The 25,196-nt window shown below is 39.9% G+C and overlaps 2 long non-coding RNA genes across 2 annotated transcripts; one reads left to right on the top strand and one right to left on the bottom strand.

Annotated features, from left to right (window-relative positions):
- Window positions 1-15,783: 15,783 nt before the first annotated feature.
- On the top strand, window positions 15,784-19,217 carry LOC121020429 (uncharacterized). Its single transcript, XR_005786132.1, has 2 exons — window positions 15,784-16,572; window positions 18,949-19,217. It is a non-coding gene; the product is annotated as an uncharacterized LOC121020429 (long non-coding RNA).
- On the bottom strand, window positions 17,866-24,854 carry LOC121020428 (uncharacterized). Its single transcript, XR_005786131.1, has 2 exons — window positions 24,404-24,854; window positions 17,866-18,214 (listed from the first exon to the last, which is right to left on the bottom strand). It is a non-coding gene; the product is annotated as an uncharacterized LOC121020428 (long non-coding RNA).
- Window positions 24,855-25,196: the final 342 nt, after the last annotated feature.

The raw sequence follows: 25,196 nt of genomic DNA on the forward strand, positions 1-25,196 counted from the left end.
TTGTATGGATCCTGTGGGAAGGTCAGCGAACTGTGGAATAGCAAGTGCCAGACTAAGCACTTGTCTAGGAGCAGGCTTAGTCCTTGGTGTAGGAACTGAAAGAGTTGCGCTCTAAGGGAGACCAAGACACATCTCTGAAAACATTAGGTAGGGGGGAGGATTGGCAGCTGCGCGTTGGTTAGGCATCTGTGTGATCTGACAGTACCATCTTGTGGTAGTGAGGAGCAATCACAGATGTGGACTGAGCAAACTACTCCCTAGAGAATGGAGGGGCCTCCCTTTGCCCTTTTGAGCAGTGTGAATACCCAAGGTGGATTCTAGGACAGTTCAGGAGGAGCCCCATCTGCAAAGAGGAAATAACAGAATTTCCTGCTAATCTGGTATTGAGGACTGAGCATTTATAAGCAAACAAGTAAGATGTGACCATATTTGTATTCCGAGTTTAATGAGGAGGTGGTGCTATTAAAACCAGATAAATACACTTAACAGAAACAATAAACATCACCTCTAGGGGTTCTCAGATTTCCATGTTCATTTCACCCCTTGCTATGAAGAAATGCAAGAATTGAATTAGGCATTCTAGGCAAAGAGGCAGCTAAGCCAGTTATATGCTTCCTCTTGTCCCCAGTTCGGATGAAAATGAATATCGAGGGCTTCATTAAAGCTAATATAAGCAGCTTGAACTCTCTCCTAGGGGAGTAGTTACCTTTGGTTTTATTTAATGACTTTTCTTTCTGCTAACAGCATCCCCTTTCCTTTGGGAAACAAATTCTTCCTAATAAATAGTTTTTTTTTTTTTTTTTATTGTAGTGAAATGTAAGAGTTGCCATCTTAACCATTGCAAACACACAATTTAGGGGCATTAATTATATTCACAATGTTGTGTAACCACCACCATTATATATTTCCAAAAGTTTTTAATCACCCCAAACAGAAACTCAATAAGCACTAAGCAATAACTCCCTACTCTCCCCTCTGCCCAGGTGCTGGTAACCTACTTACTTTCTGCCTCCATGAATTTGCCTGTTCTAGATATTTTGTACAAGTGGAGTCATATAATATGTGGCCCTTTGTGTCTGGCTTATTGCATTTAGCATAGTGCTTTTGATGCAGGCAAGCTGGGTCTGAGGACACATAGGAGGGTCCCACAGGACCAGCCAAGAGGTTCTTGGCTTTCCACAGGATAGAAACCAAATATGAGTCAGAGAAAGTAAAAGCAGAATTTATTTAATAGTGATAGATTATGACAGAAGGAATGTCTGGGAAACTGGTAAAGGAAAGGAGAATGAGTCTTGTTGTTGCTTGGAGTTAGGGGTTTATACTGGAAAGGGGTCCAGAGTACGGTCTGATCAAAGAGGAATGACAGGTGAGTAATAAGTGTTATTTCAAAAATCATCAAAGGTAGGGACTATTGATGGCTGGGATTTGTTTGAATCTAATGTCCTGAATCATGTTTGGGACATGGTTCTTCTTAGATGTTATCAGATATTTGGGGGCCTAGGCAAAACTCAGAGAATGATTAACTGTTTTTGCTTCCCCCTTGGAGTGGGAACGTAGCTTCTTTGGTTCACTTAGATGCAAAATATAGAACATGAGTAAGTGGGGCCTAACAGAAAAACAGCAGAGAGGGAGCCTTTCTAAAACTGGAGTCCCCTCATTTTCCCTATCTTATCTTCAAGGTTCACCCATATCATAGTACATATCAGAACTTCGTTACTTTTTTTTTTTTTTTTAATGATATTCCTGCCCTTGACTACTGTGATGAGAAGGGGCATTTGAAGGGTGCTACGTGGATGGAACGTGCATGTGGCTTGATGAACTGTGATCCATGGACACTGGCAGGCACTAAGGCAGTACTTGAGGCAGAAATGAGTCACAGGATGAGTCACCAAGCAAGAGGCCAGCTGAGGCCAAAGCTTCATGATAGGCGTGGGCTCCCGATGCCCTCTCTGCAAGGTCTCAGCTCCAGCCAGAACTTCATTACTTTTTATGACTGAATAATATTGCATTTTGAAATTTTTTTTTAACGTTTATTTATTTTTGAGACAGGGAGAGACAGAGCATGAACAGGGGAAGGTCAGAGAGAGAGGGAGACACAGAATATAAAGCAGGCTCCAGGCTCTGAGCTGTCAGCACAGAGCCCGACGCGGGGCTAGAACTCACGGACCGCGAGATCATGACCTGAGCCGAAGTCGGCCGCCTAACTGACTGAGCCACCCAGGCGCCCCATAATATTGCATCTTGCATATGTAACACATTTTGTTTACCTATCCATCTGTTGGATACTTGGGTTGTTTGGCTGTTGTGAATAATCTTGCTAAAAATTTTGGTGTACAAGTATCTGAGTCCCTGTTTTCAATTCTTTTGGATATACACCTAGGAGTGAAATTGCTGGCTCTTACAGTAATTCTGTTTAGCTTTGTAAGGAACTGGTAAACTGTTTTCCACAGTGACTGTACTGGTTCACATTCTCACCAGCCATGTACAAGGGTTCTGATTTTTCCACATTCGCACTGCATTTGTTATGTCCCTTTGAAAAATTATGATTATAATAACCATCTGCTAACCTTAAAAATAAAAGTCAGTTATTTTACCAGCAAAAATGGGTTTATTTAGGAATAGCAGAGAATTGTAATTTGGGACATGGAAGTGATGGCAAAACCATAGGCAAGTCCAGCAAATGAAGGAGGGGAATGTTAGTTTATGAAGAGGAAGGAGAAAATTGGGAGGGATTATTATTATTTTTTTGGGGGGGAGAGATTATTTTGAATGAAAGCCACTGCAGAAGAACAAGAGTTCAGGGTGATGATGATTTCTCATTGGCTGAATTTGCAGGGGTGGTCAATTTCTTGTAGGAGATGCAATCTATGTCTTTCCCCTTTGGGAGCTTGTAATTGATGATTATTCTTTTGGGGTCTGTATTTGATAATTCTGCCTGTAATTGGCATTGAGTGGTATTGTTAGGGGACCCCAAGACCAGGTTCTGAGTCTCAATGTCATAGAAATGAACATTGAACTCAGGAGAAAGAAAGCAAGTGGAGTTTATTAGAGAAAGCTTGTATACCAGGGACCTGACAAGAAGAATGTTTCTCCCCTAAGAGGCAGGTGTGCATAGCTTAAAAAGGCACTTTTGCAAAGGGTGAGGGGCTAGGAGTGGGACAATGTCCTTCAGTCATGGGATCATTATTTTGTGGTCATTACTCTTTAGAGGTCACAAGACAATCACAGGATGCTTTTCTTCTTGGCAGACATTTTTAGGGTGCCTGAAAGACAAATACTTGTTCAGGCAGGCTTAGTATTGTTACTTCTGTGCAAACTGTTTCTTCGGTTTTTGCTCAAACAAGCATTACTCCCTGATGACTTGTTCTCTCTCCTTTGTTCTCTTTCAGAGAAGGAGGTATTTACCTCCAAGCGTATGGAAACTTTTCACCCTTGCTTCCCACCAGTGACTTTGCAGGAATTAAGTCCCTTTCATTTTCCCCATAGTGCCTCAGTATGGCTCCCCTTTCTAGCCTCAGGACTCTTAGTGAGATTCCCCTTTATTAATTTTCACGCATCTTAATAGGTGTGAAGTGGTATCTCCTTGCTTTGATTTGTATTTCCCTGATGATTAACAAAGGTGAGCATCTTTTCTTGCGCTTACTGGCCATTTATATATCTTCTTTGGGCAAATGTCTGTGCATGTCCTTTGCCCATTATTTAATTGGATTGTCTGTCTATTTTTTGTTGAATTGTAGCTCTTGATATATTCTCTATATTAGCAGGTAGAGAAGTTGCAAATGTTTTCTCCCATTCTGTACATTGTCTTTCACTTTTTTTGGTGGGGGGGAGTCCTATTCCTCTGAAAGCAATTGACTAGATATTCTTTTTCTTAATTCCCTTTTGTTGTTATTTCTACCTTGCTGCTGAGGTCTCAGGAAATCTATCTTACAGGTAGGATGGAGGTATAACATTTGTTCAATGAACATACTGGTAGTTTTGAATATTTTCAGGTTTCTTGGGACATTTCAGGGTGAGCAGATGCTACAGTTTTCAGGGTGTTTTTTGTCTCTAATTGAATATCATCCAAACTCTGAAATGTCATGAGGAAATCTAATGGTTTTTTTCCTCAAACATAACTGGAAGTCATTGATCCCTGCTAGTTTCATTGGGAAATGAGCCATTACGTCCATCTCCTTATAATACCCCTGGTTTCTGAGAAGGTTCTCTCCCTATGGTACTTTGGAAAGGTCTGCTGTTTGTCAAGAGTGGTCAGTCTTGATTCCTCAAAAGCTGTGGGTAGAATTCTAATGGCAACATGGTATGAATTAGCTTTTTGCATTAATAATAAGTGTCAAGTGGATAGCTCTAGATAAAATGGTAGAGACTAGATTCACATTTTGTTATTAAATAGGTTTTTGATGTTAAGTAGCCATTCATACCATGCATAATTGACTACTCAAATATGAGAACACAAACCTTTCATCTTATTTTAACTAAGGATTTAGTTGACAGCCAAATACTGGCAAATTCAATAAGCCTTTAGAAATCACTTTTGCATATACTTGGACCCAGCCAAACCTTCAACATTGTATCACTACCCCAAATCAATCAGAACATTTTGGCAATTGTATGAATAGAGGTATTAGGCTTTCACAGTACACACTGATGTATAATGGGTAAAATTTTGATGAAACATTGGAGATAAATGGTACTTTAAAGATTATATCATTGGAATTGCAAATATAATTAGGCCAAAATTGTGTTCTATGACTTTTTTCCCACTTTCTTCATGACTCAGAGTAATGAAACTTGGATGAGGGAATGTGAATTCAGTAAGTGCTCCCTGCTATTTAAAGTTAAGCTGAGAAAGCAACTTAATATTCTGCGTAATTATTAGAAATAAGAATAGTGTGTGATAATAATCATTAGCATTTGCAGAGGGCTTACCATGTACTGGCAGTATGCAGGGTTATTTACTGTGTGTTACATCCTCACAGCAGCACCCAGAATGCAGTTTCTATTATAATTTCCATTTTACAGATGACAAAACTAAGGTCCAAAGAGTTTAGTAAAGATGCAAAGCAGCCTGGATCCAGAGCCCATCTTTTATGATGATAATGAATTAAAGTATACCCAATGGCATAAAAGGAAGCTGTGGGAAAGTAGGAGGTTATTCATTTTTTGTAAGATTAAAGCAAAGAAAAATCAGAACCACAAACCCTATAAAAATGGAGTCTATTTCCAAAGGAGTTGAGAATTGAAGACTTCCAGAGAAGTGCAACTCTTTATATCTTCTAACTTTTCAGCTTTGTAGGGCAACAGCAACCATAAAAAGAGCTCATCAACCTCTATGCCCCAGAAGCCTTTAACCTGATTCAAAGTAATTGTGTGGTGTAAGTATATCGCACATCCATGTCTGCATGGTTGGCTCTTCATTCAAGCTTGGTTTCCATTGTCTTTCACTTTTTTAAATAATGTCCTTTGAGGGGCGCCTGGGTGGCGCAGTCGGTTAAGCGTCCGACTTCAGCCAGGTCATGATCTCGCGGTCCGTGAGTTCGAGCCCCGCATCAGGCTCTGGGCTGATGGTTCGGAGCCTGGAGCCTGTTTCTGATTCTGTGTCTCCCTCTCTCTCTGCCCCTCCCCCGTTCATGCTCTGTCTCTCTGTCCCAAAAATAAATAAACGTTGAAAAAAAATTAAAAAAAAATGTCCTTTGATACACAAAAATAATTTAGTTTTGATGAAATCTAATTTATCTTGTTTTATTCATTTTGTTGTTTTGGCCTTGGACTTTTGGTGTCATAGCTAAGAACCTATTGCAAAATCCACGTTCATGGAAAACACTCCTGGTTTTCTTCTAACAGTTTTGTAGTCTTGGCTCTTATATTTAGATTGTTTGTTGACTTTGATTATTTTTATATATGGTATGAAGTAAGGGATTTCCTTGCATGAGAAAATCCAGTTGTCCCAGCATCATCTATGGAAGAAACTACTCTTTCCCCCATTGAATGGACTGGGCACCCTTATCAAAATCAATTTGCCATAGATGTATGGGTTTATTTCTGGAGTCTCAATACCATTCCATTAGTGTGTGTGTCTGTACCTGTGCCAGGACCACACTGTTTTGATATCTGTAGCTTTGTAGTAAGTTTTGAAATCAGGATGTGGGAGTCTTCCAACTTTGTTCTCCTTTTCAAGATTGTTTTGGCTATTCAGAGCCCCTTGCAATTCTATATGAACTTGAGAACTGGCTTTTATATTTCTGCAAAAACCTTAAAAATGCTGTTGGAATTTTGTTAGGGATTGCATTGAATCTGTAGGCTGCTTTGAGTTGTACTGATATCTTGACAATAAAGTCTTCTTATCTACTAACACAAGATGTTTTTCTATTTATTTAGCTCTTTTTAAATTTAGAAATATTTTGTAGTTTTCAGTTAAATGCACAAGCATTTAACTTCCTTGGTTAAATTTATTATTCTAGGTATTTTATTATTTTAGATGCTATTACAAATAGAATATCTTAGTTTCTTTTTTTTTTTTATTTTTTTTTCAACGTTTATTTATTTTTGGGACAGGGAGAGACAGAGCATGAACGGGGGAGGGTCAGAGAGAGAGGGAGACAGAGAATCGGAAACAGGCTCCAGGCTCCGATCCATCAGCCCAGAGCCTGACGCGGGGCTCGAACTCACGGACCGCAAGATCGTGACCTGGCTGAAGTCGGACGCTTAACCGACTGCGCCACCCAGGCGCCCCATTAGTTTCTTTTTCATATTGTTCATTACACATGTATAGAAACACAACTGATTTTTGCACATTGATCTTGTATCCTGCAACTTTGCTAAATTTTGTATATTGGATTTGGTAGCTTTCTTATGGATTTTCTACATGTTTTATGTATTTGGAATTTTCTATATATTTGAGATTTTCTAGATATTTAATATATTCTATATATTTCTATATATAGGATCATGTAATCTGTGAGTAGCAGTAGTTTTACTTCTTCCTTGCCAATTTTGATGAGTTTTCTTTCCCTTGTCTAATTGCTCTGGCTAGAAATAGGTTTTTCATAAATTCAAAAAGCTTGAAAGTCTTTCTATTGCTTAGAGAATGATTTAAATTTTTTTTTCATAAATTCCCTTTATCATTTTGAGGAAGTTCCCTCTACTCCTAGTTTTCCGAGTGTTTAAAATTATTATGAAAGAGTGTTGAATTTTGTCAGATGCCTTTTCTGTGTCAGTTGAGATAATCATGTGGTTTCTTTTGTATTCATTCTATTAATGTGTGTATTACATTAAGAGATTTTTTCATGTTGCATTTCTGGATTAAATCTCAATTGGTCATGATATATAATCCTTTGAATATGCTGTTGGATGCAGTTTGCTAGTATTTCCTTGAGGATTTTTGTATCAATATTTATAAGAATATTAGTCTATAATTTTATTTTCTTGCAATGTCTTTATCTTGCTTTAGTATCAAGGTATGAGATTGGGCATGTTCTCTCTTTAATTTTTTGGATGAGTTTGAAAAGGATTGGTGTTAATTCTTTAAGTGTTTGATAGAATTCACCAGTGAGACCATATGGTTCTGCACATTTCTTTGTTGAGAGGTTTTCTTTGTTTGTTTCTTTCTTTTTTTTAAGTTAACATTAAATTGGGATATTTGGTTTGTGGGGAGTAGTCAAGGGGCAAGAGAGGGGCTAAGAAACTTGTATACTTGAATCAGGTCCTCACCACCTCATAAGTAACAGTCTTAATTTTTACTTCCCTGTGATACACTTTCCCATTTCCTGGCTATTCTAAATATCATGGATAATTCAGTTTTCTAAATCATTGCTTTTCCTTGTCACACAATACTCAAAAAGCTTGTATGTCTTTCTATTGCTTAGAGAATGATTTAAAAATTTTTTTTAGCCTTCCACTCAATCTTTGCTTTGGCTATTTCTTACCCAAGCTCCAAAATAAACTGCTTTTGGACATCTTGGGTGGCTCAGTAGGTCCAGCTTCAGACTCTTGATATCATTGGCTCAGGTCATGATCCCAGGGTTGTGGGATCAAGCCCCACTTTGGGCTCTGTGCTGAAAGCTTAGAGCTCGCTTGGGATTTTCTCTCTCCCTTTCTCTCTCTCTCTGCACCTCCCCATTCTCTCTGTCTCCAAATAAATAAATAAACTTAAAAAATGATTAATGTTAATTTTATTAAAAAATAAATGAAATGAAATAAAATAAAATAAAATAAAATAACTGCTTCTACTGCAGTTAGAAGAACTATGTTCTTGTCTTTTTGATACTAACCATTCTAACAGATGTGAGGTGATATATCTTACTGTGGTTTTGATTTACATTTCCCTGATGATGCGTGATGTTGAACATATTTTCATACCTGTTGACCATGTCTATGTCTTTTTTGAAAACATGTCTATTCAGATCTTCTGCCCATTTTTTAATTTAATTATTTGTTTGTTTTGCTGTTGGGTTGTATGAGTTCCTATATATTTTGGATATTAACCTCTTAGCAGACATATGATTTGCAAATATTTTCTCCCATTCAGTATGTTGTCTTTTCATTTTGTTGATGCTTTCCTTTTCTGTACAGCTTTTTAGTTTCATGTAGTCCCACTTGTTTATTTTTGCTTTTGTTGCTCTTGCTTTTAGTGTCTGATTCAAAAACTTATTGCAAAGACTTATGTCAAGGAGCTTACCAGGAGTTTTATGTTTTTTTTTTCTAGGAGTTTTATGGTTTTAGTCTTACATTCAAGTATTTAATCCATTTTAAGTTAGTTTTTGTGTAATATGTAAGATAGTGATCTAATTTCATTCTTTTGCATGTGGCTGTCCAGTCTTCCCAACACCATTTATTGAAGAGACTGTTCTTTCCCTATTGTATATTCTTAATTAACTATATATGTGTGGATTTATTTCTGGGCTCTCTATTCTGTTCTATTGATCAATGTGTCTGTTTTTATGCCAATACCATACTGGTTTGATATCCATACCTTGTAATATAGTTTGAAATTAGGGAGCACAATGCCTCCAGCTTTGTTCTTTTTCCTCAAGATTACTTTGGCTATTCAGGGCTTTTTAGAGTTTCATGTATATGTTAGGATTTGTTTATTCTATTTCTGTGAAAAATGCCATTGGAATTTTGATAGAGATTGCATTGAATCTATAGATTGCTTTGGGGTGTATGTACATTTTAACAATATTCTTCCAATCCATGAACATAGATTACATTTATTTGTCTTTTTCTATTTCTTTCATCAATGTCTTTATAGTTCTCAGTGTACAGGTCTTTTACCTCCTTGGCTATATTTGTTCCTACATATGTTTTTGATGCAAATGTAAATGGGAGTTTTTTTTTAATTTCTCTTTCTGATAGTTCATTATTAGTGTTTAAAAATGCAACAGATTTTTGTACACTGATTTTGCATCCTGCAATCTTACTGAATTTATTTATTCCAACAGTTTTTTGGTGAAGTCTTTACAACCTTCTATATATAATATCATGCCATCTGTAAATAGTGACAGTTTTACTTCTTCCTTCCTAATTTTGGTGTCTTTTATTTCTTTTTCTTGCCTATTTGCTCTGGCTAGGAGTCCTAATATGATGTTGAATAGAAGTGGTGAGAGTAGGCATCCTGTTGAGAAGTTTTCAATTACTGATCCAATCTCTTTATTTGTTATATATCTGTTGGGATTTCCTATTTTTAATTTCAGTCAGTTTATGTAATTTTTGAGCTTCTAGGAGTTTGTCCTGCGTAGGTAATTACATTGGTTGGCATACAATTGTTTATAGTACACTCTTGCCATTATTTTTATTTCTATAAAATCAGTAGTAATGTTACCATTTTCACTTCTGCTTTTAGTTATTTATATCTTCTCTCTTTTTTTTCTTTGTCAGTCTGGGTAATGTTTTGCCAATTTTGTTGTTATTTTCAAACAACCAGCTTCTAGTTTCATTGATTCTATTGTTTTTCTATTTTTTATTTTATATATCTCTGCTCTAGTCTTTATTAAGTCCTACCTTCTGCTAATTTTGTGTTTAATTTCATTTTCTTTTCTAGTTCCTCAACTAGAAAATGTTTGTGTAAAGTTAAGGTTTTGATTTGAGATCTCTCATCTTTTTTTTTTTAAGTTTATTTATTTATTTTTAGGGAGAGAGAGAGAGAGAGAGAATCCCACTGTTAGTACAGAGCCCAATGTGGGGCTTAAACCCACAAACCATGAGATCATGACCTGAGATGAAACTAAGAGTCAGGCACTTAATTGACTTGAGCCACCCAGGTGCCCTGGTATTTTTTTTTTTAATTCATCTTTAAGTATTTTCTAATTTCCCTTGTGATTTCTTCTATTTAAGACTGTGTTTTTCAATTTCCTTTTTAAAGAAAATTGGTTTCTAGCTTCATTCCATTGTGGTCAGAGAATATACTTTGTGTTTTCAATCTTTTAAAATTTATTAAGACTTGTTTTTATACCCTAAAATATGGTTTATCCTAGAGAATATATATTTTGCTGTTGTTGAGTACAGTATGTTTATTAGGTCTTGTCAGTTTATAGTTTTGTTCATGTCCACTACTTTTTTTTGTTTTTATTTTATTTTTGACAAAGAGAGAGACAGAGTGTGAGTGGAGGAGGGGCAGAGAAAGTGGGAGACACAGAATCTGAAGCAGGCTCCAGGCTCTGAGCTGTCAGCACAGAGCCCAATGTGGGGCTTGAACCCATGAACCATGAGATCATGACCTGAGCTGAAGTCCGTCGCTTAACCAACTGAGCCACCCAGGTGCCCCCATGTCCACTATTTTATTGATATTCTGTTTAGATGTTTTATTTATTACTGAAAGTGGAGTATTAAAGTCTCTAACTCTTAATATACAATAATCAATTTCTCCTTTAAATTCTGTCAGTTTTTGCCTCTTATATTTTGAGGGTCTGTTCTTAGGTGTGTAAATGTTTTAAACGATTGTATCTTCTTGCTGTATTGAAACTTTTACCAATATATAATGTCTTTCATTGTCTTGTTACAGTTCTTGACTTAACGTCTATTGTTTCTCATATTAGTATAGCCAACACAGATCTCTGTTATTACATTTTCCATGGTATATCTTTCTGTATCCTTTCACTTTCAATCTATTTGTGTATTTGGATATAGGTTGAATTTCTTGTAGATAGAATATAGTTAGATCATGTTTTATTAATCTATTCTGCCAACCTCTGCCTTTTATTAGAGACTTTAATCCATTAACATGCAAAGTGATTACTGATAAGGAAAGATTGCTTCTGCCATTTGGCTACTTGTTTTCTGTATGTCTTACAGGCTTTTGTCCCTCATTTCCTCTGTAATTGTCTTCCTTTGCATTTAGTTGATTATTTTGTCTGAGCCATTTTGATTCCCATATCATTTCCCTTTGTGTATATTCTTTAGATATTTTGTTGTTATTGTGGCAATTACATTTAATATCTGAACTTATAACAATATAATTTGAGTTGACACCAACTTAATTTCAATAGTTAAACTCTTTTCTATATAGCTCTGTCCTTTCCTTTATTGTTGTCATAGGTTATATCTTTATACATTTTGGGCCTAATAACATTGAGTTATATCTTATACATTTGTCTTTTGAGCATGTAGAAATAAAAAGTGTAATTACAAAATAAAAATACAATACTTGATTTTGTATTTGCCCATGTATTTACCTTTACTGGAATCTCTATTCATACAGCTTTGAGTTACTGCCTGATGTCATTTCATTTAAACTTGGACTCCCTTTAGTGTTTCTTTTATGGCAGGTCTAGTGGTAACAAACTCCCTCAGGTTTTGTTTATTTGGGAATGTCTTAATTTCTCCCTTAGTTTTGAAGGACAGTTTTGCTGGATATAGAATTCTTTTTTTTTTTTTTTATGTGTATTTATTTTTGGGACAGAGAGAGACAGAGTGTGAGCAGGGAGGGACAGAAAGAGAGGGAGACACAGAATCTGAAGTAGGCTCCAAGCTCTGAGCTGTCAGCACAGAGCCCCACGTGGGGCTCGAACTCATGAACCGTGAGATCATGACCTGAGCCAAAGTCTGACGCTTAACCGGCTGAGCTACCCAGGAGCCTTTGGGTATTGAGTGACAGTTTTTCTTTCAGCACTTCAAATATGTTATCCCACTGCCTTTGGGCCTTCATAATTTTGATGAGAAATTGGTTGTTAATCTTATTGAGACTCCTTTGTATGGGAAGAGTTGCATCTTTTGCTGTCTTTATGAGTCTCTCTTTGTCATATAATCAGTTTACTATAATGTGTCTTAGTGTGGGTCTCTTTGAGTCCATACTTGAAGTTCATTGAGCTTCTTGGATTTGTAGATTCATGTAGATTCATGTTGATACAAATGTGTCATTAAAAAAAACCCAAACTTACTGGTTTTATCATAAAGAAAATATATAATATATAGCTAAAGGTATGCTATTAAAGTTTCTCAAGAATATATTTGATAGTTTATAAATTACCATTCTAAAATTAAGTCTCCCTTGGGGAGCCTAGGTGGCTTAGTCAGTTGGGCAACTAACTTTGGCTCAGTTCATGATCTCACAGTTTGTTAGTTCGAGCCTTGTGTGGGGCTCTGTGCTGACAGCTCAGAGCCTGGAGTCTGCTTCAGATTCTGTGTCTCCCTCTCTCTCTCTCTGCCCCTGCCCCACTTGCGTTCTATCTCTCTCTTCATCTCAAAAATGAATAAACATTTAAAATTTATAAAAAAGGAAATAAAATTAAATCCCCCTTCTCTGCTACCTATTTTTAAAATATGTATACTGACACTAATGGAAAAACTAGGGAAATCCAAATGATCTCTGGAGTTTAGTTCATAGTAAGGTACCAATGCTGGTATCTTAATTTTGACTAATGTGCCATGGTAATATAAGACTGATTAGAGAAAACTGTGTTGGGGGTGTATGGAAACCTCTCTGTATTACCTTTGCAACTTTTTTGTGAATCAAAATAAAATTTGTATTTAAAATAATTATTATATGTAAAAGTTTACACATACTAACATCCCTGCTTTTAAAAAATATTATGGGCTAGAAGAGTAAATTTCATAAATATATGAAACAAATTATAAGAAGATGTTATTAGTAATACTAAGATCTCCAAAAAATGTGTTTTTCTAATTTCTTTTGAAACCCCTACTCCACAGCTGCTTATCAGCCATTATTCTAATTTTAGAGACTGGTTTGTTATTCTAGGTTGGGTTTTTTCCCATATTTATCTAATAAAAGAAAGATCAAATCTGACACAAACAGTGTATGAATTAGTACAAGAAAATCTGTTTTCTGAATCGTATCTTGGTCCTGTAATACAGAATTAAAGAATGGTGTTATGCCTTACTACCAAAGGTAGAAAATTACGGCATTTTATCATATCTTTATGAAACACTTTGCCTCTATCATAATATCTCACATTAAGTATCAATGGAAGAAATCTTTTATTTTTGTGTTCTAGTAAATTAAAAGTCTTTAACTATTGTATATTGTTGTGAACTCAAAAAACAAGTAGATAACAAGTGAACTGAGAACATAGAAACCAAAGCAGAATAAAGGAGGACGAGCACAACACTATCTCAAAGGCTGACAATTAGATCTTAAACATAATATATTAAAAAAAAAAACAATAAAAGTAAAGGTTGACTCTAGAAGCTTCAGATTGGTAACAGTCATTCATTCATTCATTCGTTCAAAAAGTGTTTACTATCCACCTTTTCTGTGTCAGTCACCATGAGGGATTCAATTCTGAGCAAAAACAGACAACTGATCCCTTGGTTCCCTGGTACCCTAGTGTACAAACCAATGGGGTAATGGATTGGAACAGGAGCTAGTACAAAGAATGATTGCAAAAGAAATTAATGTGTGTGTATGCATGTGTGTGTGCATGTATTTTTAATTCATGTCAGGATTTTTTTTTTCAACGTTTTTTTTTAATTTTTTTTATTTTTGGGACAGAGAGAGACAGAGCATGAACGGGGGAGGGGCAGAGAGAGAGGGAGACACAGAATCGGAAACAGGCTCCAGGCTCCGAGCCATCAGCCCAGAGCCTGACGCGGGGCTCGAACTCACGGACTGCGAGATCGTGACCTGGCTGAAGTCGGACGCTTAACCGACTGCGCCACCCAGGCGCCCTCATGTCAGGATTTTAAAAGAGGTTTTAAGTAAGGAATTATTTGCTGACATTACATGTTTTCCCTAAGTGCAAATATATATAGTCTGTCTTTTTCACAGCCCTTAGGAACAGATAATATTCATGATCTGCTAACCTCATTTGTTCCCAGGGAAAAATAAAACAATTTCATAGTAGTGTCAGAAAGGGTCTCAGTTTCTGTTAGGGTTTTTTGGTTTTCTGGGGGGTTTTTTTGGGTTTTTTTTTTTTTTTTTTTTTTTGCATATTACCTTTTACTGATAGTATGGTTCTATTTTTGTAAAAATATTATATAAATGTAGATGTTTCCATGTATACATATTTTAATATACCTAAGGGTGTCTGTGGGAGAAAGGAGAGGAATATTTCATTTTTTACTTTCTATTTACCTGGATTACTTGATTTTGTTATAGAGACATGTTGCTTTTGCAACTTTACAGAGGTAAAGTGTATGTAGAACAATCTGGGCTGAACTTGGAGTGGAAGGGGAGAGGCTAACATTTGCAGAATTAAAATAGGATGAAAACATTCTGTTGGGGGAGGGCAAACTGAGCTCATGCTGAGGCCTTCACATCCCCATCCCTACAAATAGAAAAAAAATATTTCAAAAACGAATAAATCCTTAGTCCCACTGGAAAACAAGAGAACCCTTGGTGGATCAGAAAAAGCTCTTAAAAAAAAAAAAAAAGAAATCTGGGATTAGCAAAGGCCACTGATCAAAACATTCACAGGAGCATCTGGTTATAGAAGGTAGGAACAGCTCCAAGAAAGCCCCAGGCCTGCCCTGTACCCTAGGTGGGGACAGGGATACAGGTACAGTACCCTGGGTCTCAGGTAACTCACTTCAGGTGACTGATTTAGGGACCCCAGCAGGAGAAATCAGGAAGATCAGCTCTTGAACAACAGTGCTGTTCGCCCACCCATGTGAATAGCAAAACTTTACAATTCTTATTTGGGCTACTTTGAGCATAGTACACTAAGGTAAGTGACCAGCAAGATTCATCTAGTATTTTAAGAATTTGCATAGGATAATGGAAACTCAACTTTTGCGTTGAAGTTAAATTATTTATACCTTGTTTTGTTTTGGAAAGTGCCATAAAAGCAGTCTAAGGTATAGTTAAGATCTCAAATATCAAATTAGAAATTAGAGGGACAACATAAAGCTGGGCCTCAGGACTTCCATGAACAGACTGTACACTCAGTCCCAGTCGCCCTGAGACTTGGGAGAGGACCTGATGGTCTATGGGCTGTTAACTTACAAAAGGAGTCAAACTAAACAAGGTCTTTATTTAGGGTCTCAGAATTGCAGTTTGGGGAGAACCGATTCTGGAGTAATCAGAAAAGTGTCCTGCTCCTATGGGAAAGCAAGGGGTTTTTTGTTTTTTGTTTTTGTTTTTTTTTCTTCTTCTTTTTTTTTTTTTCAACGTTTATTTATCCTTGGGACAGAGAGAGACAGAGCATAAACGGGGGAGGGGCAGAGAGAGAGGGAGACACAGAATGGGAAACAGGCTCCAGGCTCTGAGCCATCAGCCCAGAGCCTGACGCGGGGCTCGAACTCGCGGACCGCGAGATCGTAACCTGGCTGAAGTCGGACGCCCAACCGACTGCGCCACCCAGGCGCCCCGCAAGGGGTTTTTATGAGAAAGAAAGAAGGGGTCATTTTATGATTTAGAGAAAAAGAAGACCAACCTCCCAATTCGGTGCTAATTTTGATTATCATCTAATCGATTATTTTATTGGCGCTATCAAAAGAACTATACCTGGTATGCGTTAGTTAACTTTTATGTCTTCATAAAGTTCATATTAACAGTTTTATGGCCCGAATGCCAGTTATTCTGTTGGATTTTATGAGCAACTGCTTGTAAAACAATCACCGCTTCTGGTACAGTTCAAGAATTCATTAGTTAGAAAGGAAATAGAGCTTCAAAACGGAGTCGTTCCTGTGCAGGAACGAAATTTTATGCAATCACACAGGACGTGACCTTGGCAGAGGTCTGAAAGGCATCAAGGTCGACCCGCGAGTCTTCTGGCGTAATGTGTGGAAGTCTTCCCCTTAGGCTGGACGGCGGACACAGTCAATGCCAGCACCCCATGCCGCCCTTGGTCAGGGCAGATGCCAGCTCAGCTCACTCTGAACGCCAGTCTCCTCCTCTTCTCCGGGTACTCCAGCTTCCCCGGCCTGACCACACTCCCCTCCCCCCTGGCCGAGGCACCTCTGGCGCGGTTGCAGCCGCGGAGAACTCGAGGAGAACTGGCCGCCTCTCCTGGAAATTACCTTCTAATAGAAACCAAGAACGAGCGAATACAACTAATTACAGACGGTGGCTAGTACCGTGTAGGAAATACACAGGAAGCTGTGGTAGAAACTAACAGGCCTCCTCAGGATGTATGAGGTGTCACTTGACCCTCCTCTACTTGGCCCTGGCCCCAGGTGAGTCACCCCATGTGATCCTCCTTCCAGGCCCTGCTGCAGCGGCGCCCAAGTGCCTCCCCCTGGTCCCAGGTCCTCCCCTCCAACCCTCGGCCCTAGCCGGGTTCCGCCTGGGATCCCGCGGCCCCTCCAAGGCGCGGTGAGCGGGACCTCCGGGAGCTCGGCTTGCAACTGGGCGCAGGGCGGCGGAGACCCCGGGATGTGCTCTCCCGGGCGCGAACCCGGGAGGGCCGGCCGGAAGTGCTCGGCCGGTGCAGGGGGTGCCAGGGGCGTGGCGAAGAGGAAGGGGCGCGTCGGGAGTGGGCGGCAGGCAAGTGATCCCGGCGTCTCAGCCTCGCAGCCTCGCTCGCTCTGCTCTCGGGCGAGAGAGGCGGGGGGCGGGCGTGGGGGTGGGGGTTAGGAAGCGGGCCGGGGTCGCCAAGGGGGCTGGGCGGTTGCCTGACAGCTTTCGGAACTCCGTGCTCCGTTATCGCCCAGTCCAGCTCAACTCCCAGGCCGACTCGAGCCCTTCCCAGCCTGCCTCTCCTCTTTTTCCGGGAGCATCGTGATCTGCCCTCGATGACTCAACCCCGAGTTCCGCCCGCTAACTCACCCTTGTCGCCTTCTAGGTTACCCATAACCGAGGCGTCCCAACCCCCTCCCGCCTAGCCTTCCCTGCAGCCTTTCCTGCAGACACCGCAGGTTCTGATCCCTCCAGCCCAGGCTGGGGAAGAACGGATGGGGCCCCTCCCAAGCCACCAAGTGTTACCAACCTACCCCCTCCTTTCAGCCCCCACATCCCCACAGGCTGAGCATTTCAGCATTTGACTCACCTTTTTCACGACCCATCCCTCTGGCATCACAAGTTCACACTTCTGCAGATTTTAGGGTCTGCACCAGACCCTATACTTATTCTGTTCTTTTTTTTTTTTTTTTTTTTTTAATTTACATCCAAGTTAGTTAGCTTATAGTGCAACAATGATTTCAGGGGTAGATTCCTTAATGCCCCTTACCCATTTAGCCCATCCCCCCTCCCACAACCCCTCCAGTAACCGTCTGTTTGTTCTCCATCTTTAGGAGTCTCTATGTTCTGTCCCCCTCCCTGTTTTTATATTATTTTTGCTTCCCTTCCCTTGTGTTCATCTGTACACCTACTCAGTTCTAACGACGACATTGCCACTCAACCACAGACCGTTAGCCTCCTTCTTTAAAACTCTCTTCTCTTTTGTGTGTTGTTAGTAATTCTCTTTCCAGATTCATTTCATGCCTCTGGCTTCTCTTTGTCTTTTTTTGGCTCTTCTTTTCCTCTGTTCATCCTTATGTATTGGTATTCCTGAGGGTTGGATGCTGTCCCCGGCAAACCTCTCCAGCCCGTAACTTCACTGACATCCATTTGCTGATGACCCCTACATTGACCTCTGGCGCCTAGACCCCTCACCTGAGCCTTCCATGGAAACTCAACCTACCCTAACCAAAGCAAAATTCATTCCCTTCTCCAAAGTCATTTGCCTTCCTGTTTCCAAACTTCCAATCTTGTTCACTGATGTTGCCATTCACTAGCTCTTCCTAGTGTAATCTGAAAATCGGCGAAGATTCCTCCTTCGTCCACTCATCCAACAATTTCCAGGTCTTGTCCTACCTTCTTCCTGAACAGCTTTTCTTTCTGTTAAAAAGAAAACCATAGGCCCAAAATGGTGTTACTTAGGCCAGACCAGGTTACCGAAACACAGCTTAATACAGTTGCAGTTTCAAACTCCCCCAGAAATGTCTTAACAGGTCGATCTGGAATTTTCTGATGGGTGTCAGTGAGTCTGTCACATGGCCCTCTCCATGACCCGCCCCTCCACTTCTGGGTAAATCTGATAAAACTCCCTGTGCTTCCCCCTAAGGGAGAGTGACCTTGTCCAGATTGATCCCTTTCTTTTGCTTGTAACCTTCTGGCCCTACCCTCCTTGCCATAAAAATAACTCCTTTTTGAGAGTTTTCATTTTGTACAATTCCTCAGAGAGCCTCTCTGTTTGCTAGATGGGATGCTGCCTGATTCAGGAATCATTTAACACAGCCAATTAGATCTTCAGGTTTACTCACTTGAATTTTGTTTTTTAATACTTCCATCCCCTCTACCCGTCCTGCCACTGCCCTGATTGGGGTCTTTCATTTCAAGTATTGCAGCTCTGATACTTCTGTTTTTTCCCATCCCACTTGTCTGCATTCCTGCAGAGCAGTCTTCCCAGTACATAACTGCTTATGTGACCCACAGTCCAGAATTCTTCAGAGAGTCTCTGCAGCCTATAAGATAGAATAAAAATTTACTGGTATGACATATAAAGCCCTTTATAGATGTCTAAACTGCCTCATATTTTATGATATTGCAATATTTGTTGTTTCCTCCAACAGGCATACTTTTGCAAAGTTCTCTGACTCCTGGTTTGGAATACTGTCCTCTGATTAGCTCAGCATCATTCTTCAGATCTCTGCTCAAGTGTTATGGGTGTGTGATGCCTTTCTTGATTTCCCCAGCCAGACTCCTTGTTGCTGCTTCTACTTTTTCTTACCCCTTATACTAAGGGCCATTAGAGCACATATCACTATTTCATTTGTTTGCATATCTGTATAAGGAAAAGCCACAGTTCAGTATTTCTCTTGAATAGAGAAAAACTCAGTCCTTTCCTTCTCCTGTGTTTCTCTCCCACGTGTCTCCTTTACTTCTCATGCAAAACACTTTACTTCTGACCCTTCTCGTCACCAAATGTATGTGGGGGACTTCTCACATCAAGCAGGTCTTCGCAGCACCAGCTAAAGTCCTATAATTCCACTAAATTCTAGCACATTCTACCTACAGATCATGTCAGGTCCCACAGGTTATGGGCTCAGTCCCACAAGGCTGCTCCCCACTCACCTTCAACTTCAGATGCCAGTTGCAAGTAATAGGATTCCCAGGTTACCCACAATTTCTGTCCAATTTGGCTATTAATGGGAGATTCCTATGCCCCCCCACCCCGGTTTGATTAATTTGTTAGAGTGACTCACAGAACTCAAGGAAACACATTTATCAGTTTATTAAAATATAAATAAAGGATGTAGATGAATAGATACATAGGGCGAGGTCTGGGAGGGTCCTGAGTGCAGGAGCTTCTGTCCTTTGGAGTTGGAGGTTCACCACCCTCCCAGGGTGGATGTGTTCGCCAATGGAGTAGCTCCCCGAATCCCATCTTCCTGGGATTTTGTGGAGGCTTCATAATATAGGCATAATCAGTCATTAATTCTACTTTCATCCTTCTTCCATCTCAAGAGAATGGGGGAGGGGAAGGGCTGAAAATTCCAAGTTTCTAATCACAGCTTGGTCTTTCCAATACCAGCTCTCATCCAGGAGCCATCCAGGACCCCACGGAGAAAAAAGACACTATTATTAACCGAGGAAATACAAGGGTTTCGGAAGTCCTATGTCAGTAGCTCAAGTCAACGACCAAATATTACAACAAAGGAAGTTCCTAGTGTTCTTATCACTTAGGAAATTACAAAGGTTTCAGGAGCCTTGCGTCAGGAGCCGGGGCAGAGACCAATATATATTTTTTCTATTATCTCTTAATATCTATTTGGTATCTTGAGGTCAGGGACCTGTCTTCTATCATTATATTGCCAGACCCTAGTGTAGCTCCTGGCCTGTAGTAGGTGCTCAATAAAAGTTCTTGGCGTGAATGAAATCATTGGTCATACCACCAGTTAGGAGGTCACGTACCATTTCATGAATGCCAGGAGTTCATATAATAAAGTTATTAAGGCTGATGAACAAACATCAAGTTATCCAAGAATAACACTGCAAATGATCTGAAAGACTTTGCTCATCATATTGCTTAAATAACTCACAAGATAAGAACTCCCTGTCTTTGTGAGGATCTTATATTGCCTTTGGAATCCATGATGGCCCGGGGAGAAAGTGTATATGTTGCATAGTAGTGGCCAGGTGATAGAGCCCCGCCCTCAGCCCTTGCTGTTTTAGGGGCTTAATGAATAGTTCCCTCCCTCATGAGGGACTGAGGTTCTCTACCTTGAGGTGGATGGACACCCAGAAAGTAGTTGAACTGCTTGCCTTTGTTTAAAAAGAATGAAAATGTTCTCACCAGCTTTCACTAAGTAGGAGTATTGAAAATGCACGTCGTGTGTCCCTGTTTGCTTTCACTCTACGATACCCAAGCCTGCATTTTGAAATTAAACCTCATGCCCTTTGTGCAAAATCTAGTGCATCATCAAGGGTTTTGCACTCCTTGAGCACTAAGCTTGGCCAAGAAGGCACCCTTCTGGGTTTCCAAGGTCACCACTCAGTGTTGTGAGTCCTAGCTTCAGCCCCTTGCCTCCCTTAGCACCTTCTGAGAGACAGAAAGGTAGGGTCTGGAGGGACTTTTTACATCTCAGCACAAGCCATGAATGGACTGAAATTAGCCTCCTGATGGCTGAGCCCTTCTCTCAACAGTTTTTGTTCGTTTGCTTGCTTTTTTAAGTTTTAGGAGTTTCTTTACCACAGGGCCCTGGTCAGGGCTGATCTGGTCAAGCACACTAAGTCTCTCTAACTTTGCATTTGGGGAAACAGTTTCCTTGGGCTTCTCATGTAAATTCATCCAGCTCGCTTCAGCAGTGCCCTGGACCTCAGGGTGACACGGCCCAGAGTTGGCGGCACCCTATCCCAGGAAGATGGGTTTCCATTCACGTTTCTTTTTATTTGCATTCTGAAATGGACCACCCACGTGATTCCAGATCAAATAAGACAAGCTTCTCTTGATGAGGGAAAAGAAAGAGAAAAAAAGCGAGTGAGGAACCTTTAGTGATTTAGCTATTTCTTAAAATCGTATGATCATGAATATGAAAAAAATCTCCAGAGTAATAAGATTCTCTTAATTGAACTCAGATTTTAAATAAGAGAGCATGGTTTCAAAAGAAATAAGTGAATAAAAAAATGCATGAAGTAAAATAACAAACATAGATTCTGGAAAACACCTTCTGTGTTCACACAGAACCAGCTCTAAGCCTCTTCCTATGGACACCTGGCTTTCAGGTACTAGGTTAACCTGCTGGGCCAGAAAGTGCAAATTTCACCTGAGCCCCTGGATTACAGATGGCCTAAAGTAACAAAGAATAACCATTAACATAGACAGAAGCAGCATTGCTTTGCTTCACCATCATATTCTTGACAAAGATTAGATTTTCCTTTAAATCAGACAATTTCCTAGTATTTTCCTGGCTGCTTCTGACTGTGACTATGCAGAAAGCAAATGGCATGCTCAACTCTGTTCAGGCCTTAAAACACAGTCCTTCTAGCTGACCTCCAGTTCTACCTAGCCTTCTTATTCATCACAGTGAAGATTCTTCAAAGAGTTTCTTAGAAGAAAGACATCTCCACATGTCTCTTTTCATCCTAAATCCCACTCACTTTGATGGTTGTCTTAACTGTCACCAAGGTAAGTGTTGACGTGGGAATGTCAAATGGACTCTCCCTGCTTTAACTCTCCATTCCTCTAACGCGAGCTGCTCTCCATTGTCCAGCTTCTGCTCTTCTCCATCTGCTTTTGTGCTTTTTTCCCTAGCAACCTTTTAGAATGTTGGTTGCTATTGCCTGGGCTTCTGTCATCAGACGGATGCCTTCCTGATCAGGAAGCTCCACTGGGCTGAGTGCATCCCTCTTCTGGCTTCTAGCTCCTGTATCCCATAGCTTTGTCTTTGTTTCTACTTGTGTCCTGGACATCTTCACCTAAATGTGTTACAAGCACTATAAAGCGCTTTTGACTCAAACTAATTCTTTATTTGACCCCGAACCTATCCTCTTCTCATATTCTCTGAGTTAATTATATCATCTTGTGTCTAATTATTTGAGTTAGAATACTGAAACATTGCTGGAACTCCATTCTTTTCCTTGTCCCTTCCCCCTAAATCCACTTGCACATTAGATCCTATGGTTTCTGCTTCCTGCTTAGCTCCCTGCTTCACTGTTGCCACTACTTAGGCTTAGGCCCAAATGGCCTAAAGCCAACTCCTAACTAACCAACCCCTGGGCACTTTCTTCTGCATCCAAACCATCCTAAAGGCTGATGCTAAAGTCAGAAAAAAAGGGAAGGAGGAAGGGAGGGAGGAAGAGAGAGGAAGGGAAAGTAGGGAAAGGAGCGAATGAATGAATCCGGTTAATCCTCTAGTTAAAATCTTACAATGCCTCCCCATTGCCTGACCAATAAATCCCAAACTCCTTAGATTGGCGTAAGAACTCTTTCCAGGCCAGCCCTAACTTGCCCATTTAACTCTACTTATTCTGCTAGAGAGACATCACATTCACATAACTTTTATTACATATATTACCATAATTGTTCTATTTTATTATTAGTTAATATCTTACTGTGCCTCATTTATAAATTATGCCTTATCATAGGCATGTATGTACAGCAAAAAACATAATATGCATAGGGTTTGGTACTAGACAGATTCAGGCATCCACTGGGGATCTTGGAACAGATCTCCCCACGATTGAATATTGCAAACACAATCTCTTTTGCATCCATCTGAACTGCTAAAAAAAAAGGGAAGGGCCATGTTTTATTCAGTTTTATTTTTCCATTTCTTTGAGACCTGATCCTGTCCACTGAAAGAAAACCAACCTCAAAGTAGGTTAGTGAATGCTTTATTCATTGTCTTCCTGAGGACTATAGTTTGGCAGGTGGTCTTTCTGATTGCTCTGAAGAGTTGCTCCAAAGCTTGTTACAAGAGGAAAGGGGGACCTGCTTTCAATCAGTACTCCAAATACTTGCACATTACAAGGTATAATTTGCTATGGTTGTAAAAAGTAAAGTTTACTGATTTACATGTAGACCTGAGAAAGACCCTTAGGTCATCTAAATACATTATATTTCTGTTATATCTGATTGTTTGACAATGTTGCTTGCCTGCCTCTGCTTGACTGGTTTTCCAGTTCTTTCCAGTTTTGATTTCTCATTGAGGTCAGTTAGTGGAGGCTGTAACCTCCTGTGACCAGTTACCTATTGCAGTTTTAGTGCACAGTCCCACACTCAGTAGAATAAATGCTTAATAAAAGAAGTTTGGGGCTTTTCAGCTCTTCTATCTAGTGTGGCTCTGAGGGTGTGAATTTGCCGGGGAAGATTTACAAAACCCAAGGATCTGAATGTGAAAATGGTTTGTGGTTAAAAAAAAAAAAGTCACCTTTCTCATTTTTAAAAATCGTAAGATAAAAAGTGTAAAGTAGAGTAGGAGAGCCCTGCCAGGTTGCATTCTCTCGGTGCCTTACCCTCATAAATGAGTTATTTTAATTGTGAGAGTAAAAGAGGAAAATCCATGCTGGATTTCCCCAAGAATTCCAGTAAGGGCAAAGAAAAGTCAGTGTTAGGTCTATATTGAATGACCATGGATTTACCTCGCATTTTAGGGAAGGAAAGCCAGTGTGATAAGGAATCTTCTCTAGCACGTGGTCCCTATGAGTCTGGAAGGAAATCTGGGGGTGATCACCCAGAAACATGTCCCAGTGTTGGCGCCCAAACCTCCACTAAGGTATTTGAAAAAAGAAGGCAGGTAGGTCCTTCCTTCCTCCCTCCCTCCCTCCCTTTTTCTTTCTTTCTTTCTTTCTTTCTTTCTTTCTTTCTTTCTTTCTTTCTTTCTTTCTTTCTTTCTCTTTCTTTCTTTCTTTCTTTCTTTCTTTCTTTCTTTCTTTCTCTTCTTTTTCTTTCTTTCCTTCCTTCCTTTCCTTTCTCTTTCTTTCTCGTTCCCTCCCTTCCTTCCTTCCTTCCTTCCTTCCTTCCTTCCTTCCTTCCTTCCTTCCTTCCCCTTTCTAAGACAGGTTCTTTGCCCCAGTCCCAGGTACCTGGAAAGCACTGGTAGGAGGCCCAGGTCTTTGCAGTGAGTGCAGGAACAGGGAGAATGGTGGGAGCACTGCTGGCCAGCCCTCACAAGCTGGATTGTGCAAGGTTCAGAGTCTTGGATACTCCCCAAACTTTCCTTAAACAGAAAACCCAGAAAAGCCTTTCAGCTTCTTTTAGATATTGTGCCAGATTTTCTGGGGTAGAAAAAAATCAAGACCTCAGTTTTCCAAATGGCTTCCTCCTGGGAGTGTCACCACCTCCCAGAGGGAGGGAGTATGCACCCTTTGTCCACCCACTACCTGCAGACTCATTGGATCTCTGCTTCTCACATTTTGCCCACTTTGAGCAGGGTCTTATCTTTTTTAAGTTTTTATTTTGATTCCAGTTAATTAACATACAGTGCTATATTAGTTTTAGGTGTACAATATATTCAACAATTGTATACATCATTCAGTGCTCATCACAAGTGCACTCCTTAATTCCTATCACCTATTTCACCCATCCCCCAGCCAACCTCCTCTCCCCTTCCCCCCCCGCTCCCCCCCCCCCCCCCGTAACCATCAGACTGTTCCCTATAGTTAAGAGTCTGTTTCTTGGTTTGTCTCTTCTTTTTCCTTTGTTTTGGTTCTTAAATTCCACAAATGAGTGAAATCATATGGTATTTGTCTTTCTCTGACTTATTTTGCTTAGTATTATACTGTAGCTTCATCCATGTCATTGCAAATGGCAAGATTTCATTCTTTTTTATGGTCAAATAATATTCCACTGTATATATATACCACATCTTCTTCGTCC

The sequence above is a fragment of the Herpailurus yagouaroundi genome, unplaced genomic scaffold (assembly GCF_014898765.1).
Source record: "Herpailurus yagouaroundi ecotype Mexico unplaced genomic scaffold, PumYag 250, whole genome shotgun sequence".
Classification (NCBI taxonomy): domain Eukaryota; kingdom Metazoa; phylum Chordata; class Mammalia; order Carnivora; family Felidae; genus Herpailurus; species Herpailurus yagouaroundi.